The 18527-nt window shown below is 41.8% G+C and overlaps 1 protein-coding gene across 2 annotated transcripts in view; it reads right to left on the bottom strand.

Moving 5' to 3' along the window:
• Nucleotides 1–18527, bottom strand: part of LOC144770668 (phospholemman-like) — a 349743-nt gene that overhangs the window by 274417 nt on the left and 56799 nt on the right. The window lies entirely within an intron of this gene.

Here is an 18527-nt window from a genome sequence, read left to right as displayed (position 1 = left end):
GTGCATCCAGGGCACAAGAACTGCTCTCCCTATTGTACAAAAATGCAGGAGCAAGGAATTCTGGCTCGATGCAAACACTGGAAGTTCCCTTTTCCAACATATCTGAGCAAAGACCTGCAGATTCAGGAAAAATGTATGTTAGGAAGGAATCTGCCTGCCTGCCACCACATTTGCTAAGGCTTAAGTGTAAATTGCCCTTAAAGAGCTGATCCTGTTCGCCGTCCAGACAAAAATCTGATCAAATATCTAAGACAGGGCTGGAGACATTGTCCCTCACTGTCTGTTGTTATAGGACTTCACAGTTATGTTGTCCTCACTGCTTTCTGGAAGGGACACCAAACCCTTGTCAGTCCTAAATCTTGCTCTAATGAAGGCTTGGTCCTATTATGATGCTAGATATGCCTTTTTTGGATTTATCAGAAACTATGCTCCTCTAGTACAGATAGTACCTTTCTAATGTGTTTTGTTGAGATGAGAATGTCACTTCATGGTAAAAGGCTGCTTCCCCCTGACCTGAGTGCCCTAACTGCATGTAAAGCTATTATCCTGATTATTTTGTTGGTCCAGTTGACCAGTGGTGGCTCCTCCGCAGTGGTGTAGGAGCGTCGCCCCACTGCCTGACTCAGAGTCAGCAAATGTTCTTGCATCGTTTTATTTTACATTTGGCGGCTCTTAGCCAGTGGCGTTGGTAGGAGCGGGCAAAGGCATGGGAGGAGGGAGGAGGAGTGCTAGTGCACTGGGAAACATCCTTTACAACGAAACTTTTACAACGCACTACCATTACGACGCAACTTTTACAACGCTAACCATTACAACGCATAGCGCTGGGGGGCGCTCTAGGATAGGGAATGTATTTAATATACTATCCAACACCTTCCCTACTATCCACGGGGACTGGAGTTGGAATAGTAAATTAAATAAATCACTATCCAGCGCCTAAAAGCATTATGCGTTGTAATGGTATGCGATGTAAAAACCGTGTTGTAAAGGCATGCGATGTAAAAGTATGCGGTGTAACGTCATACATCCAGTGCACTCCACTCCTTAAGAGCTCTTGTGCGTTTGGCCGGCCGTCTCAGGCCGATCAAAACACACATGCGCACTTAGGTTTTCTCCTCCCCAGCTGCATTGAGCAGCCGGGCTGGAGAAACCCCTCAGACTCCCTGGTCTGAGAAGGGCGTCTTTCCTGTTGATTGGCCAGGGAATCTGTCCCAGAGGCAGCTGGGACCCAGGAAGAAGTGCTAAAGCGGCGCGACAAGACGCGATGCTGGAGTCAGCCGATGGCAAAAGGTACGTTTTGTTTTTAAATATTGTATTCCACCTGTGTGCACCGCCTCCCGCATGACCCGACCCACCCACCAACCTTTGTTTATGGCGACCGCCGCTGCAGCTGACATACTAATATAGCATGTGCCTGGCCTGTCCATGATGAGTCTAACGTCCAGAAACCTTTCTGCGACCTGGAGGGGCAAACAAAGTGTACCTTCTTTGTTGACATTGAACTATTGTTCATGCCCTGGGCTGTTGACATAAATCGGTAGTGGCAGAGCACTGATTTTTGTGGATTCATGATACTGAACAGACCTTTGTTCTACTGCCCCGCTCATGTAAACTTCCACTTGGATCTGACACCCAGATCCATACACAGACATTCCATGTGCCTGTCAAGTGCAAGTGTTTCTGGTATGGATGGCGGCAAGACTCCACGTTGTGGTGAAAGTGTGGTTGCTGGGAACAGTAGGATCCATTTTTGATTTCTCCTGTTTTGACATGGCTCAAGATGAAGGCAGCGATACAACTTCTCCAGGCACTGGACAGTGAAAACGTCCAGTGCTCCCACATCCCACATCCTCCCACACCGATGTGTGGGATTATGTAGACAAGACAATGCTCAAAAATTCTATGAGGATATTTTAGCAGGGGAGCGCTGATTAGTTCCTCCTGAGCACTGCCATTTAGTTGGTGGTAGGGAGCGGAGCAGAGTTTTTATTTTGTCCTTGCCTAACTGCTTCTTCACGAGGGTTGATGACTACCAGGTGCAGAACATTCAGCCTTTCACTATGCTCACATTTTGATACTCCTGCTTGGGAGTAGAATCATCACTAACTATTGTGAGAGCCATCACATTGCTCATAGGCTCTGTCTGCACTGCAGTCAGCTAATGGAATTTGAAAACGAAGCACCCCAAGCCGGTTCCTGTGCTTTAGACAGTGGCTCAAAATCCCCTGACTGGTAAATGGATGTAAAGGTTGGACCCAAAACACCCCACTCTGTACCAATTCCAAATTAATCTTGACCAAGGAAGGGAGGGTTCCACAGAGCACTCGAAGATCTGCTGTGATCCATGGCTGGTGTATGCATGATAGTCAGTCTCCCAGAGGGACGAACAACACATGAAGTCTGTGAAACATGTTAAAGAAGGTATGGTCTGCCAGGTGCTTAGAAGCCTGCCAGCCTGCTCAGAAAGGGAAAGAGAGTGCCAGGTTTCCAGTATGCGGAGCTCCCAGAAAAGCCAACTTGAACCAGGAGTGTGACCGACTCCAGCTTGAGCTGTGAGGAGTCACCATGCTACTTCTGTTCAGAGGAAGATCTCAGAGTCAGGACCACTATCCTGTGCTGGTGGAGAAAAGATGCTGGGTATGAATCTCTGAAGGGCGCAACGTAACAACCTCTGTACTGAGCCACATACCATAAACAGGTAACACAGGCTAAAGACTGGGGACTGTGTCTTGCACTAAAACGGTGGATCTACATGTCAGAGGAAGTAACAATATCCAGTAAGAATGCTTTTGAACTAAGAATTGAAGTGAGATATGGGTCACCAAATCTAGCAACTACTCAGATAAGCCAAATAGTGAACTCATGTCTGTGCCAATTTTCACCCTTGATCTTTACTTTGCTGCTGGAACACTATAGCAGTTTCAGAGCTTCAGCAACGGTACTCAAATGTTGTGGTGCTGCAGGAACTTTAGCAATTCTGGGCACTGTGATTGGTGTGGGCAATGCTTTATTTGGCTAGAGACCAAAAGACAGGATTTAGAACCTTGTAGCTGAATTCTCATTAATGTGAGATTAGAGTACTTTTCTTTTTATTTAGCTGAGTGGTGGGTTGGTCAGTAAGTTTGTGTGTCTTCTGCTTGACTGCTTGAGTTCTGAGTCTCTTCCTTGCCACATTATCACTCTGAGAAGCCTATATATATATATATATATATATATATATATATATATATATATACATATATATATATATATATATATATATATATATATATATATATATTACCTACTGGCGGTCGCCAGTAGGTATATATAGTTAGGATTTTTTCTCTATGGGATTTTTGAAAATTCTATGTCTAATAACTTTGGCGTTTGTGGACGGAATTGGCTGAAATTTTCAGGAAAATGGCACATTTTGTTTCTGAGCAGCCCTTGAAAATTTGGGGGGGGTTTGTCAAGGGGGGGCCGAGAAAAAAGGGGGGTCCCAAAACGTGTTTTTAACATTGAGTTTTCCATAGGGCGGTTGGCCTCACTTTTAGCCCGAACGGCTGAATGGATTTGCACGAAACTTGGCAAAATTGTAGGGACTGGTAGCCCGATGTGCCTTTTGTAGGTCTCAATATATGTGCTACAGTGGATTTTGAGAAATTAACGTTTAAAAAAAGATATATATCTGTAACAGCGGACCGGGCAGCGCTCCAGGACGCGTACTTTTCGCGCAACGGAGCTTTGTGAAGCGAAGCTGATTGGTTCTCCGGCGTCTGTCAACATTCCAAACAGTCCGTAGCGGCCGCCATCTTGTCTCTCAGTAGGATCGAGAGACAAGAGGAGGCGAAAGCGAAGGGGCAAATGACCATAAGGGGGAATAGTAGATCCTCGCTGACCCCCTAGGATTGATGTGGAGGTTTTAAAAGGGCCCCGCGGGGCAAAAAAATAAAATAATAATAATAATCGAACGGCTGAATGGATTTGCACGAAACTTGGTAAAATATTAGGGACTGGTAGCCCCATGTGCCTTTGCTAGGTCTCAATATGTGTGCTCCAGTGGATTTTGAGAAATTAACGTTCAAAAAAAGATATATATCTGTAACAGCGCTCCGCTTCGCGTAACGGAGGTTTGCGAAGCTGATTGGTCATTCTGTCACTGGGCTATAGTTGGGCTACATCTGGCTGATATTTGGGCTACATTTGTTTTTTTTCGTCTCTGGCGGCCATCTTTGGGCTACATTGGGCTACATTGGGCTACATTTGGGCTCCAACATATATATAGGCCAATGTAGCCCAATATATATTTTTCAAAGTTAATTTTCGTAAAAACCACTGGAGCATATATCTTGAGACATAGCAAAGGCACATCGGGCTACCAGTCCCTACAATTTTGCCAAGTTTCGTGGAAATCCATTCAGCCGTTCGAGCTAAAAGTGAGTCCAACCGCCCTATGGAAATGAAGGAAATGAATGGGTAATTTGTAATTAGCAAATAGCTCATCGCAAACTAGGAATGGTAAAGAATCGCTATTTATTCCTTAAAGTTCGCTATTTAGGAAATGCAAAAAACTTTGATGATACATATGGCGGTTCATCTCTAACAAGATAAGAAGCATAGGGATAGATTTATGATGACTGGCGCATCACCAGGGATGTGTTAGTCATTCTGTGCCGCTGTTCCGTCACCTATGGTGTGCTGCATTTACAATGCGGCGCATCATGGGGCAAAAACAGCACAGATGCGTGATGTATCTGTGCCGTAAAGGTGGCGCATTGCTGGAGTTGTATCGCAAGTGTGATGAAGCTCCAGCAAGGGTCGGGGGTGCCCCTGTCGCAGGGTTTCTGTTCTCACACAGAACTGTGGACAGAGGATTGGAACCTCGGCGAATTAGGGTGTCCCAAAACTCACCTTAGTAATCAAAAACCCCTTAGCAAGCTAGGTACAGTGTCACATTGGATATAACAAACTCTCAATGTTTAGACAATCCAGAATATGAACTTATAGTACCTCAGGATACGTGGAACTCATGAACAGTCGGTCGTTATATATTTCTTAGAAACCAGAACATGGAGTTAAGAAGAACACATGTGTATTTGAAATGTTTATTTACTAATGCCGTCTTCTCAGGCGTAGTATCTTAGATAATACAAGTACACATATTATCAGTAGCAAAATTACCAGCATAGTTACTAGTACATAAAAAGCGAATGGTGACAGTATGTTAACATGCTGTAAATGAATAAGAGTTAGCAACACTTATAAGCAGCCGCGGGCCGTGGAGGGAGTTACGGTGGGGCAGGGAGGCGGGGAGGGGGAGGGGCAGGGTGGAGAGGGCTCCACCCTGCTTCTCCCCCTCCCCGCCTCCCTGCCTCACCGTAACTCCCTCCACGGCCCGCGGCTGCTTATATCTCACCCTCCCTAATACACATATTATATTATTTGCTAAGAAGGTCTCTTTGTGTTGGTTTAGGGCGTGCCCATACTTTAGTGTCTTAGATTTGAAGGAATCACATCAGCATACACCAGCTCTCTCTTCATGTGAACCGCATCAAGTGTTGTGTATGTGTGTTCGGCAAAGCAATATAAAACCCGCCTCATGCCCAGAATTGGCAGAAGTTGCACTTATGTTATGAGTATGAAGTCGTGGAAATCAGACCTCATAACAATTCTGTATCGTGTTGTTCTTGAAACTTTAGCACTCGCTGTACAGATATAGTTTAACAAGCAAAGCAGATAGTAGAGCAATAACATATTATTCTCATGTAAACCACGATGAACTACTAGGTTGAAAGCTAAAGCAACAACTAAGTGTCGTGTGCAGAAGTTGCAAAAAAGGAAAAATGGCGTTTAAACCGGTAATGAGCCCATGCTAACTTAACACGGTGTAAAGATATCCAGGACCTAGATGACACCTCCCCATGATCCGGAAACGAACTGAATAAGATAATAGAAGTGCCATCTCATGAGAGCAGATTGCAAGTTTATATGTGGACGGTCCGCAAGGTAAAGCATTAAAAACTAGGAAAATTTAATGCTAAAGAAAAATAAAACAGCCAAGTACTTTATCGAGTCTTAAGCCAATAGGCAAGGTAAATAATAAAAACTTGACAAATAAGTCAATGAATTGTCAATGAAATGCTAGTACTCAGCATATCAAACATGAAAAAGGTCTATGACATAACTGTGTATGCAAAATAAGCTGCAACAGCCTCCAATAGGAAGTCACCGTCTTCATCCGAAAACAGTTCAGCCATCCAATTTAAAAGCAGAAAAGAACATACGTGCTCTCCCAGCACCGGATCCTCTATCACCATCAGAGGACAGCTCGGTGGGTTTTCAAGAAAGCTCTGTTCCAAGAAAGACTGTGTTGCCGCCAGTAAATTCCAGGGACCAATTAGTCCATGCATCAATGCCACAGCCATAATCCTTTCGCCAGGACAAACCAACTCGTGAGTAATGATAGGAGTCATCAGCTGATTAAAGTCGACGTCAGGAGAAACCGGTCCGCAGAGACACAAATCAATGGCCCAATCGAAATCACAGGTCAGGCAGTGAAATACAGGCTGGACACAGGTGAAGTAGGAGAATCGAAAAGATAATCCATATGCCGTGCTTAATATCGCCAACGGCATTGTGCCATAATATTCTGGCATGCGATTGCCGAACAGTGTCAGCAGCTGCAGGGCGGGAGGTTGCATAGGAGGGACATCCATATTTAAAAATGTAAAAAAGCACAAGAGCGTCCGCTGGTAATGCAAGTAAAAATGGCAATCCACGAAGCAGAGTGGAAAAAATAGAATGAAAGAAAGCAGGGATGACTCCAAAGATTTTCTCAAATGAAGTCACGAGACCACTGGTAACAACTTTAAAAAAGTGCGCCAGGGCCTTTGTGGAGGATGCGTTAAAGATAGTCCGAACCATCTTGCTGAAATGGAAAGGCAAATCTGAATTGAAAAGGGTCTGCACCTCTGTACGGGTGTTCGCTATGTGAAGCACGAAAGTTTCACGGGCCGAACTCAAGGCCACCTCTCTCTGAGACAAAAGAGCTCTTATTCTTGCCATGCCGTTGAAATCTGCTCCCAAGGTTGGTATTTGTGGCGAGATTGAAAACTCCTTATGTTCATGTGTGGGAGGAAATAGAACATTTCTGCGGCAAATAACCCGTTCACTTACTGTTACGATAAAAGGAATACTTTTAATTAACCCAGAACAATCTTCATTATCGAGCATCAAATAACTACCATTTTCCAACAACTTGAACGTGGGGATGATAGCAGGAACTGGCGTGCCTTGCAACACGCAAGCCATATTTGGTCGGTGTTTGTTGCATGAACCGTGTAACTGTATGTGCCTACACATTAGTGAATGATCTGGCGTCTCAGTGCATTCCTCTCCATTCAGATAAACTTCTTGATCATCTTTGAAACATCTGTATGTGTATGGAAGCGACCAGACCTCATGAAGAAAAGCACTACCTAAAGGTTCATAACGACCTATTGGTATATATTTCATACAATTTGAAAACTTATATAAAGCAAAAGGCAGCGTTATTAAACCGTGGATAAGGCACGTTGCCAAAAAACCCGCAATCCTCTGCTGATGATGTCACTGAGCATGTCATGAATGATGTAATATGTGACATCATCAGCAGTGGATTACGGGTAATAGTATCTCTAGTTTACTCCCCTATAGCTGTCTTTCTTTTAACATAAGTGTCTGTTTCCTTCCCTTATACTTACTGTTTTTGGTTCGCTTCCGGTTCGCGTACCGGCGAGCGAACTGGGAAGCGAACTAAGAGAAATAGAGGTTGGCACAGTTCCAAATATTGTACCAATTTTTTAATAACGGGGAGGTAGTTCTGAAAAGAACTTTTTTGTTATTGTTTTTGTTGTTTTATATCTTTTTTATTATTTTTCGGAATTGTTTTTTACTTTTTTTGAATTTTTCTGAACAGTTTTATATTTTTTTGGGTTTTTCTTGGAGGGGGCAATGAAAACGATTCATTGTAAAGGGCTCAACAGGAGCAACAAAACAAAAAAAAAGTATTTATTATTTTGGGCGTTTCGTACAAACTTGCATATGATAGTCAATAGCTCTGTTGATCAGAGTGATGCTTCTTTCTCCGTAGCAAATGAATCCATCGCAAAATACGCAGGTGTGTTTTACTTCACCAAATCTCATTTGTATATTTGGCACCATCTCCCTGCCCTCTGGTCCCGTTACTTCCGGTACAACAGATCTTCTGGCCATAATAGGGAGATTATCTAGGTCGTTCCGAAACTGTGCAGCACTGTAGTTGTTAGGATGCCACCTAGTCATATGGCGATGCATTGTGTAGTTTCCGAAACTGTATTTTTTCTCGGTTCCTCTGGACAGTCTATCTTGACATATAAGGCAAGTTACGTATCTTGCATTTACTTTTTTCTGACCTTTGGGAATTTTAAAAAATTGCCAAATGAAGTTTTCTTTCCGGTGAGACGTCCTGGGCTCCTCAGGCAAAAACTGCCTCTCTTCGTGCTCGTCGTCCTGTTCCTCTTCTTCCTCTTCTTGTTGAATTATAACTTGAGCAGGTGGTCCACTCTTCCTTGGATGTGGTGGAGGTGGTGGGGAAGCACCAGCTGAAGCTACTAAAGAAGCCATTGCTCAGTGATCACAAAGGGTCTTTCTCTCACAATGATGAAAGTCAGAGTGAGGAAAGAAGGAGGGATTTTCATCATTTGGGAAAAACAAGAGTTCTCAACCAATGAAAAGTGTTCATTTTAGATTATATGACCTAGTCTTACATCATTAGGAAACCAAAAGTGAAATGAACCAATGAAAAGTGTTATTACCAAGTCACATGACCTGCTGTGTTTACGTTAAGCGCTTTGCAGGGCCTCCCGGTTTGCTTCCAGAAACCTGCGCTTTGCGACTCGCTTCGCGTACCAGTTCGCTAACGTAGCACGTCATATGACGTATCACGCGACAACGTGAAACGTCATGCGGACGGGAGGCGTCACGATGTTGTTTTGTAACGCGGCAGTTGCGGTAAAGAAACGTTTACCGGCTCGCGGTCTATTTCGCGGCATCAAGGTCAGCTAACGGGAAGCTTCCCGATTCGCGAAGCGGGAACGAAGAAAAATAAAATATTTTTTAAAAAAAATTATTCATAAACATATAAAATATATTTTTGGATTTAAAGAAGAATACATTTTACAGCTACAGATATTAGCTGTTAAAAAACCAATGAAATTCACTGAAAAAACCATAGGTTATAGACCATATATAGTTAGGAATTAGCATTTACAAAACCTTGAAAATTCACTGAAAAAACCATAGGTTATAGACCATATATAGTTAGGAATTAGCATTTACAAAACCTTATTTTACTCACACAAAACCATTGAAATTCCATATATAGTTAGTTGCACTAACTATATATCGCGCACCCGCAATCCACTGCTGATGATGTCACATATTACATCCTTCATGACATGGTCAGTGACATCACTGATGACATCACTGATGACATCTCAAATGACATCACTGATGACATCACTGATGACATGTGATTTGACATCAATGACCACATCACTGATGATATCATTCATGTGACAATACAATGTATCTCCTCACATTTTAATATAACCTCTGTTTACCCAGTGTTAAATACAGAGTATAATTTTTGAAACCATTGACACACCAATACTAGTTACTACATACGCACTCACTGATTCCTATGTCTACACACACATTCACTCATTCACCCATACAATCATTCATACATACAATCACTCATCTTTACAACACTATCATATGCACTCATACACCTATACAGACACTCACAGTCTGCCACTCATCCATGGAGTTACTCACACACGTAGTCAGTCCTGTTAAAGAATCAATGACACTTCCATTTTCTTGTCTATACAGTTAAACATAGAGCACCTTACATTTTCAAACATATACTAACACATACTTACCTTCTTATAGAATCATTGATACAAGTACACATTGATCTGCACAGAGTCACACACCTCCCAGCCAGCCAGCCACACACACACTCAGTCTCCCATACAAATACTTGGACAATCAATCAGTAACCCATATAGTTAATCATACAGCTACTGATCAACACGTGCAGCAGTTTACAGAACAACAGACATAATGATGCTCAAATTAAGATAGTTTAGTCACTAACCCATGCACTCAGTGAGACACATTTAATCACTCACTCATACATTCAGTCATGCACCTACTAAATCCTTTGTCCAGACACTTATACTTCCACTCATTCTTCAATATGTAAGACACATTTTAACTTTACAGAAACACACAGTCACTGGATGATGTCATCAGTGATGTCATCAGTGATGTCATTTGAGATGTCATCAGTGATGTCATCAGTGATGTCACTGACCATGTCATGAATGATGTAATATGTGACATCATCAGCAGTGGATTGCGGGTGCGCGATATATAGTTAGTGCAACTAACTATATATGGAATTTCAATGGTTTTGTGTGAGTAAAATAAGGTTTTGTAAATGCTAATTCCTAACTATATATGGTCTATACCCTATGGTTTTTTCAGTGAATTTTCAAGGTTTTGTAAATGCTAATTCCTAACTATATATGGTCTATAACCTATGGTTTTTTCAGTGAATATATATATATATATATACGGATATATGACGTTACAACGCATACTTTTACATCGCATGCCTTTACAACGCGGTTTTTACATCGCATACCATTACAACGCATAATGCTTTTAGGCGCTGGTTAGTGATTTATTTAATTTACTATTCCAACTCCAGTCCCCGTGGATAGTAGGGAAGGTGTTGGATAGTATATTAAATACATTCCCTATCCTAGAGTGCCCCCAGCGCTATGCGTTGTAATGGTTTGCGTTGTAAAAGTTGCGTTGTAATGGTAGTGCGTTGTAAAAGTTTTGTTGTAAAGGATGTTTCCCATATATATATATATATATATATTACCTACTGGCGGTCGCCAGTAGGTATATATAGTTAGGATTTTTTCCCTATGGGATTTTTGAAAATTCTATGTCTAATAACTTTGGCGTTTGTTGACGGAATTGGCTGAAATTTTCTGGAAAATGGAACATTTTGTTTCTGAGCAGCCCCTGGAAATTTGGGGGGGGGTTCGTCAAGGGGGGCCGAGAAAAAAGGGGGGTCCCAAAACGTGTTTTTAACATTGAGTTTTCCATAGGGCGGTTGGCCTCACTTTTAGCCCGAACGGCTGAATGGATTTGCACGAAACTTGGCAAAATTGTAGGGACTGGTAGCCCGATGTGCCTTTTGTAGGTCTCAATATATGTGCTACAGTGGATTTTGAGAAATTGACGTTCAAAAAAAGATATATATCTGTAACAGCGGACCGGGCAGCGCTCCAGGACGCGTACTTTTCGCGCAACGGAGCTTTGTTCTCCGGCGTCTGTAAACATTCCAAACAGTCCGTAGCGGCCGCCATCTTGTCTCTCGGTAGGATCGAGAGACAAGAGGAGGCCAAAGCGAAGGGGCAAATGACCATAAGGGGGCATAGTAGATCCTCGCTGACCCCCTAGGTGTGATGTGGAGGTTTTAAAAGGGCCCCGCGGGGCAAAAAAAAAAAATAATTATAATAATCGAACGGCTGAATGGATTTGCACGAAACTTGGTAAAATATTAGGGACTGGTAGCCCGATGTGCCTTTGCTAGGTCTCAATATATGTGCTCCAGTGGATTTTGAGAAATTAACGTTCAAAAAAAGATATATATCTGTAACAGCGCTCCGCTTCGCGTAACGGAGGTTTGCGAAGCTGATTGGTCATTCTGTCACTGGGCTATAGTTGGGCTACATCTGGCTGATATTTGGGCTACATTTGTTTTTTTTGTCTCTGGCGGCCATCTTTGGGCTACATTGGGCTACATTGGGCTTCATTGGGCTTCATTGGGCTACATTGGGCTACATTTGGGCTCCAACATATATATAGGCCAATGTAGCCCAATATATATTTTTCAAAGTTAATTTTCGTAAAGACCACTGGAGCATATATCTTGAGACATAGCAAAGGCACATCGGGCTACCAGTCCCTACAATTTTGCCAAGTTTCGTGGAAATCCATTCAGCCGTTCGAGCTAAAAGTGAGTCCAACCGCCCTATGGAAATGAAGGAAATGAATGGGTAATTTGTAATTAGCAAATAGCTCATCGCAAACTAGGAATGGTAAAGAATCGCTATTTATTCCTTAAAGTTCGCTATTTAGGAAATGCAAAAAACTTTGATGATACATATGGCGGTTCATCTCTAACAAGATAAGAAGCATAGGGATAGATTTATGATGACTGGCGCATCACCAGGGATGTGTTAGTCATTCTGTGCCGCTGTTCCGTCACCTATGGTGTGCTGCATTTACAATGCGGCGCATCATGGGGCAAAAACAGCACAGATGCGTGATGTATCTGTGCCGTAAAGGTGGCGCATTGCTGGAGTTGTATCGCAAGTGTGATGAAGCTCCAGCAAGGGTCGGGGTGCCCCTGTCGCAGGGTTTCTGTTCTCACACAGAACTGTGGACAGAGGATTGGAACCTCGGCAAATTAGGGTGTCCCAAAACTCACCTTAGTAATCAAAAACCCCTTAGCAAGCTAGGTACAGTGTCACATTGGATATAACAAACTCTCAATGTTTAGACAATCCAGAATATGAACTTATAGTACCTCAGGATACGTGGAACTCATGAACAGTCGGTCGTTATATATTTCTTAGAAACCAGAACATGGAGTTAAGAAGAACACATGTGTATTTGAAATGTTTATTTACTAATGCCGTCTTCTCAGGCGTAGTATCTTAGATAATACAAGTACACATATTATCAGTAGCAAAATTACCAGCATAGTTACTAGTACATAAAAAGCGAATGGTGACAGTATGTTAACATGCTGTAAATGAATAAGAGTTAGCAACACTTATAAGCAGCCACGGGCCGTGGAGGGAGTTACGGTGGGGCAGGGAGGCGGGGAGGGGGAGGGGAAGGGTGGAGAGGGCTCCACCCTGCCCCTCCCCCTCCCCGCCTCCCTGCCCCACCGTAACTCCCTCGACGGCCCGCGGCTGCTTATATCTCACCCTCCCTAATACACATATTATATTATTTGCTAAGAAGGTCTGTTTGTGTTGGTTTAGGGCGTGCCCATACTTTAGTGTCTTAGATTTGAAGGAATCACATCAGCATACACCAGCTCTCTCTTCATGTGAACCGCATCAACTGTTGTGTATGTGTGTTCGGCAAAGCAATATAAAACCCGCCTCATGCCCAGAATTGGCAGAAGCTGCACTTATGTTATGAGTATGAAGTCGTGGAGATCAGACCTCATAACAATTCTGTATCGTGTTGTTCTTGAAACTTCAGCACTCGCTGTACAGATATAGTTTAACAAGCAAAGCAGATAGTAGAGCAATAACATATTATTCTCATGTAAACCACAATGAACTACTAGGTTGAAAGCTAAAGCAACAACTAAGTGTCGTGTGCAGAAGTTACAAAAAAGGAAAAATGGCGTTTAAACCGGTAATGAGCCCATGCTAACTTAACACGGTGTAAAGATATCCAGGACCTAGATGACACCTCCCCATGATCCGGAAACGAACTGAATAAGATAATAGAAGTGCCATCTCATGAGAGCAGATTGCAACTTTATATGTGGACGGTCCGCAAGGTAAAACATTAAAAACTAGGAAAATTTAATGCTAAAGAAAAATAAAACAGCCAAGTACTTTATCGAGTCTTAAGCCAATAGGCAAGCTAAATAATAAAAACTTGACAAATAAGTCAATGAATTGTCAATGAAATGCTAGTACTCAGCATATCAAACATGAAAAAGGTCTATGACATAACTGTGTATGCAAAATAAGCTGCAACAGCCTCCAATAGGAAGTCACCGTCTTCATCCGAAAAGAGTTCAGCCATCCAATTTAAAAGCGGAAAAGAACATACGTGCTCTCCCAGCACCGGATCCTCTATCACCATCAGAGGACAGCTCGGTGGGTTTTCAAGAAAGCTCTGTTCCAAGAAAGACTGTGTTGCCGCCAGTAAATTCCAGGGACCAATTAGTCCATGCATCAATGCCACAGCTATAATCCTTTCGCCAGGACAAACCAACTCGTGAGTAATGATAGGAGTCATCAGCTGATTAAAGTCGACGTCAGGAGAAACCGGTCCGCAGAGACACAAATCAATGGCCCAATCGAAATCACAGGTCAGGCAGTGAAATACAGGCTGGACACAGGTGAAGTAGGAGAATCGAAAAGATAATCCATATGCCGTGCTTAATATCGCCAACGGCATTGTGCCATAATATTCTAGCATGCGATTGCGGAACAGTGTCAGCAGCTGCAGGGCGGGAGCTTGCACAGGAGGGACATCCATATTTAAAAATGTAAAAAAGCACAAGAGCGTCCGCTGGTAATGCAAGTAAAAATGGGAATCCACGAAGCAGAGTGGAAAAAATAGAATGAAAGAAAGCAGGGATGAATCCAAAGATTTTCTCAAATGAAGTCACGAGACCACTGGTAACAACTTTAAAAAAGTGCGCCAGGGCCTTTGTGGAGGACGCGTTAAAGATAGTCCGAACCATGTCGCTGAAATGCAAAGGCGAATCAGTATTTAAAAGGGTCTGCACCTCTGTACGGGTGTTCGCTATGTGAAGCACGAAAGTTTCACGGGCCGAACTCAAGGCCACCTCTCTGAGACAAAAGAGCTCTTATTCTTGCCATGCCGTTGAAATATGCTCCCAAGGTTGGTATTTGTGGCCAGATTGAAAACTCCCTATGTTCATGTGTGGGAGGAAATAGAACATTTCTGCAGCAAATAACCCGTTCACTTACTGTTACGATAAAAGGAATACTTTTAATTAACCCAGAACAATCTTCATTATTGAGCATCAAATAACTACCATTTTCCAACAACTTGAACGTGGGGATGATAGCAGGAACTGGCGTGCCTTGCAACACGCAAGCCATATTTGGTCGGTGTTTGTTGCATGAACCGTGTAACTGTATGTGCCTACACATTAGTGAATGATCTGGCGTCTCAGTGCATTCCTCTCCATTCAGATAAACTTCTTGATCATCTTTGAAACATCTGTATGTGTATGGAAGCGACCAGACCTCATGAAGAAAAGCACTACCTAAAGGTTCATAACGACCTATTGGTATATATTTCATACAATTTGAAAACTTATATAAAGCAAAAGGCAGCGTTATTAAACCGTGGATAAGGCACGTTGCCAAAAAACCCGCAATCCTCTGCTGATGATGTCACTGAGCATGTCATGAATGATGTAATATGTGACATCATCAGCAGTGGATTACGGGTAATAGTATCTCTAGTTTACTCCCCTATAGCTGTCTTTCTTTTAACATAAGTGTCTGTTTCCTTCCCTTATACTTACTGTTCTTTTTTTTAAAAAAAATTTTTGGTTCACTTCCGGTTCGCGTACCGGCGAGCGAACTGGGAAGCGAACTACGAGAAATAGAGGTTGGCACAGTTCCAAATATTGTACCAATTTTTTAATAACGGGGAGGTAGTTCTAAAAAGAACTTTTTTTTTTATTGTTTTTGTTGTTTTATATTTTTTTTAATTATTTTTCTGAACATTTTTTTACTTTTTTTGAATTTTTCTGAACAGTTTTATATTTTTTTGGGTTTTTCTTGCAGGGGGCAATGAAAACGATTCATTGTAAAGGGCTCAACAGGAGCAACAAAACAAAAAAAAAGTATTTATTATTTGGGGCGTTTCGTACAAACTTGCATATGATAGTCAATAGCTCTGTTGATCAGAGTGATGCTTCTTTCTCCGTAGCAAATGAATCCATTGCAATGTACGCAGACGTGTTTTACTTCATGAAATCTCGTTTGAATATTTGGCACCATCTCCCTGCCCTCTGGTCCCGTTATTTCCGGTACAATAGATCTTCTGGCCATAATAGGGAATTATCTAGGTCGTTACGAAACTGTGCAGCACTGTAGTTGTTAGGATGCCACCTAGTCATATGGCGATGCATTGTGTAGTTTCCGAAACTGTATTTTTTGTCGGTCCCTCTGGACAGTCTATCTTGACATATAAGGCAAGTTACGTATCTTGCATTTACTTTTTTCTGACCTTTGGGAATTTAAAAAAATTGCCAAATTAAGTTTTCTTTCCGGTGAGACGTCCTGGGCTCCTCAGGCAAAAAGTGCCTCTCTTCGTGCTCGTCGTCCTGTTCCTCTTCTTCCTCTTCTTGCTGAATTATAACTTCAGCAGGTGGTCCACTCTTCCTTGGATGTGGTGGAGGTGGTGGGGAAGCACCAGCTGAAGCTACTAAAGAAGCCATTGCTCACTGGTAACAAAGGGTCTTTCTCTCACAATGATGAAAGTCAGAGTGAGGAAAGAAGGAGGGATTTTCATCATTTGGGAAAAACAATAGTTCTCAACCAATGAAAAGTGTTCATTTTAGATTATATGACCTAGTCTTACATCATTAGGAAACCAAAAGTGAAATGAACCAATGAAAAGTGTTATTACCAAGTCACATGACCTGCTGTGTTTACGTTAAGCGCTTTGCAGGGCCTCCCGGTTTGCTTCCAGAAACCTGTGCTTTGCGACTCGGTAAGCGTACCAGTTCGCTAACGTAGCACGTCATATGACGTATCACGCGACAACGCGAAACGTCATGCGGACGGGAGGCGTCACGATGTTGTTTTCTAACGCGGCAGTTGCGGTAAAGAAACGTTTACCGGCTCGCGGTCTATTTCGCGGCATCAAGGTCAGCTAACGGGAAGCTTCCCGATTCGCGAAGCGGGAACGAAGAAAAAAAAATATTTTAAAAAAAAATTATTAATAAACATATAAAATATATTTTTGGATTTAAAGAAGAATACATTTTACAGCTACAGATATTAGCTGTTAAAAAACCAATGAAATTCACTGAAAAAACCATAGGTTATAGACCATATATAGTTAGGAATTAGCATTTACAAAACCTTGAAAATTCACTGAAAAAACCATAGGTTATAGACCATATATAGTTAGGAATTAGCATTTAGAAAACCTTATTTTACTCACACAAAACCATTGAAATTCCATATATAGTTAGTTGCACTAACTATATATCGCGCACCCGCAATCCACTGCTGATGATGTCACATATAACATCATTCATGACATGGTCAGTGACATCACTGATGACATCTCAAATGACATCACTGATGACATCACTGATGACATCTCATTTGACATCAATGACCACATCACTGATGATATCATTCATGTGACAATACAATGCATCTCCTCATATTTTAATATAACCTCTGTTTCACCCAGTGTTAAATACAGAGTATAATTTTTGAAACCATTGACACACCAATACTAGTTACTACATATGTACTCACTGATTCCTACGTCTACACACACATTCACTCATTCACCCATACAATCATTCATACATACAATCACTCATCTTTACAACACTATCATATGCACTCATACACCTATACAGACACTCACACTCTGCCACTCATCCATGGAGTTACTCACACACCTAGTCAGTCCTGTAAAGAATCAATCACACTTCCATTTTCTTGTCTATATAGTTAAACATAGAGCACCTTATATTTTCAAACATATACTAACACATACTTACCTTGTTATACAATCATTGATATAAGTACACATTGATCTGCACAGAGTCACACACCTCCCAGCCAGCCACACACACACTCAGTCTCCCATACAAATACTTGGACAATCAATCAATAACCCATATAGTTACTCATATAGCTATTGATCAACACATGCAACAGTTTACAGAACAACAGACATAATGATGCACAAATTAAGACAGTTTAGTCACTAACCCATGCACTCAGTGAGACACATTTAATCACTCACTCATACAGTCAGTCATGCACCTACTAAATCCTTCGTCCAGACACTTATACATCCACTCATTCTTCAATATGTAAGACATATTTAAACTTTACAGAAACATAAAATCACTGGATGTTGTTATCAGTGATGTCATCAGTGATGTCATTTGAGATGTCATCAGTGATGTCATCAGTGATGTCACTGACCATGTCATGAATGATGTAATATGTGACATCATCAGCAGTGGATTGCGGGTGCGCGATATATAATTCCATATATAGTTAGTGCAACTAACTATATATGGAATTTCAATGGTTTTGTGTGAGTAAAATAAGGTTTTCTAAATGCTAATTCCTAACTATATAGTTCAGTGAATATTTGCTGTTTAAATGGCGAAAGACTTTGTCATTTTCTATCTCGGCATGGATAGCACTGTCTAATCCTATGCTGAAAAACTTTGATAGAAAAACAGACATTTGAGGTGAGCAGATCTAGAGTGTCGCTGGTGTTGAGAGTGCTCTAACAGGAGCTGCTTTCCACCTAAACTGAGACCTACCCAGAGTTCTTTTCTTCTTTTTTGCATAATTTATGCGTCACTCTATGCCTGAAAGGGTTTTGTTTTGACTTAATACTGGGTGCTCCCTTGTGTCTGGACAAAG

The sequence above is a fragment of the Lissotriton helveticus genome, chromosome 7 (genome assembly GCF_964261635.1).
Source record: "Lissotriton helveticus chromosome 7, aLisHel1.1, whole genome shotgun sequence".
NCBI classification, from domain to species: Eukaryota; Metazoa; Chordata; class Amphibia; order Caudata; family Salamandridae; genus Lissotriton; species Lissotriton helveticus.
The sequence above is the reverse complement of the archived record's forward strand: the minus strand, read 5'-3'. Positions and strand labels throughout refer to the sequence as shown.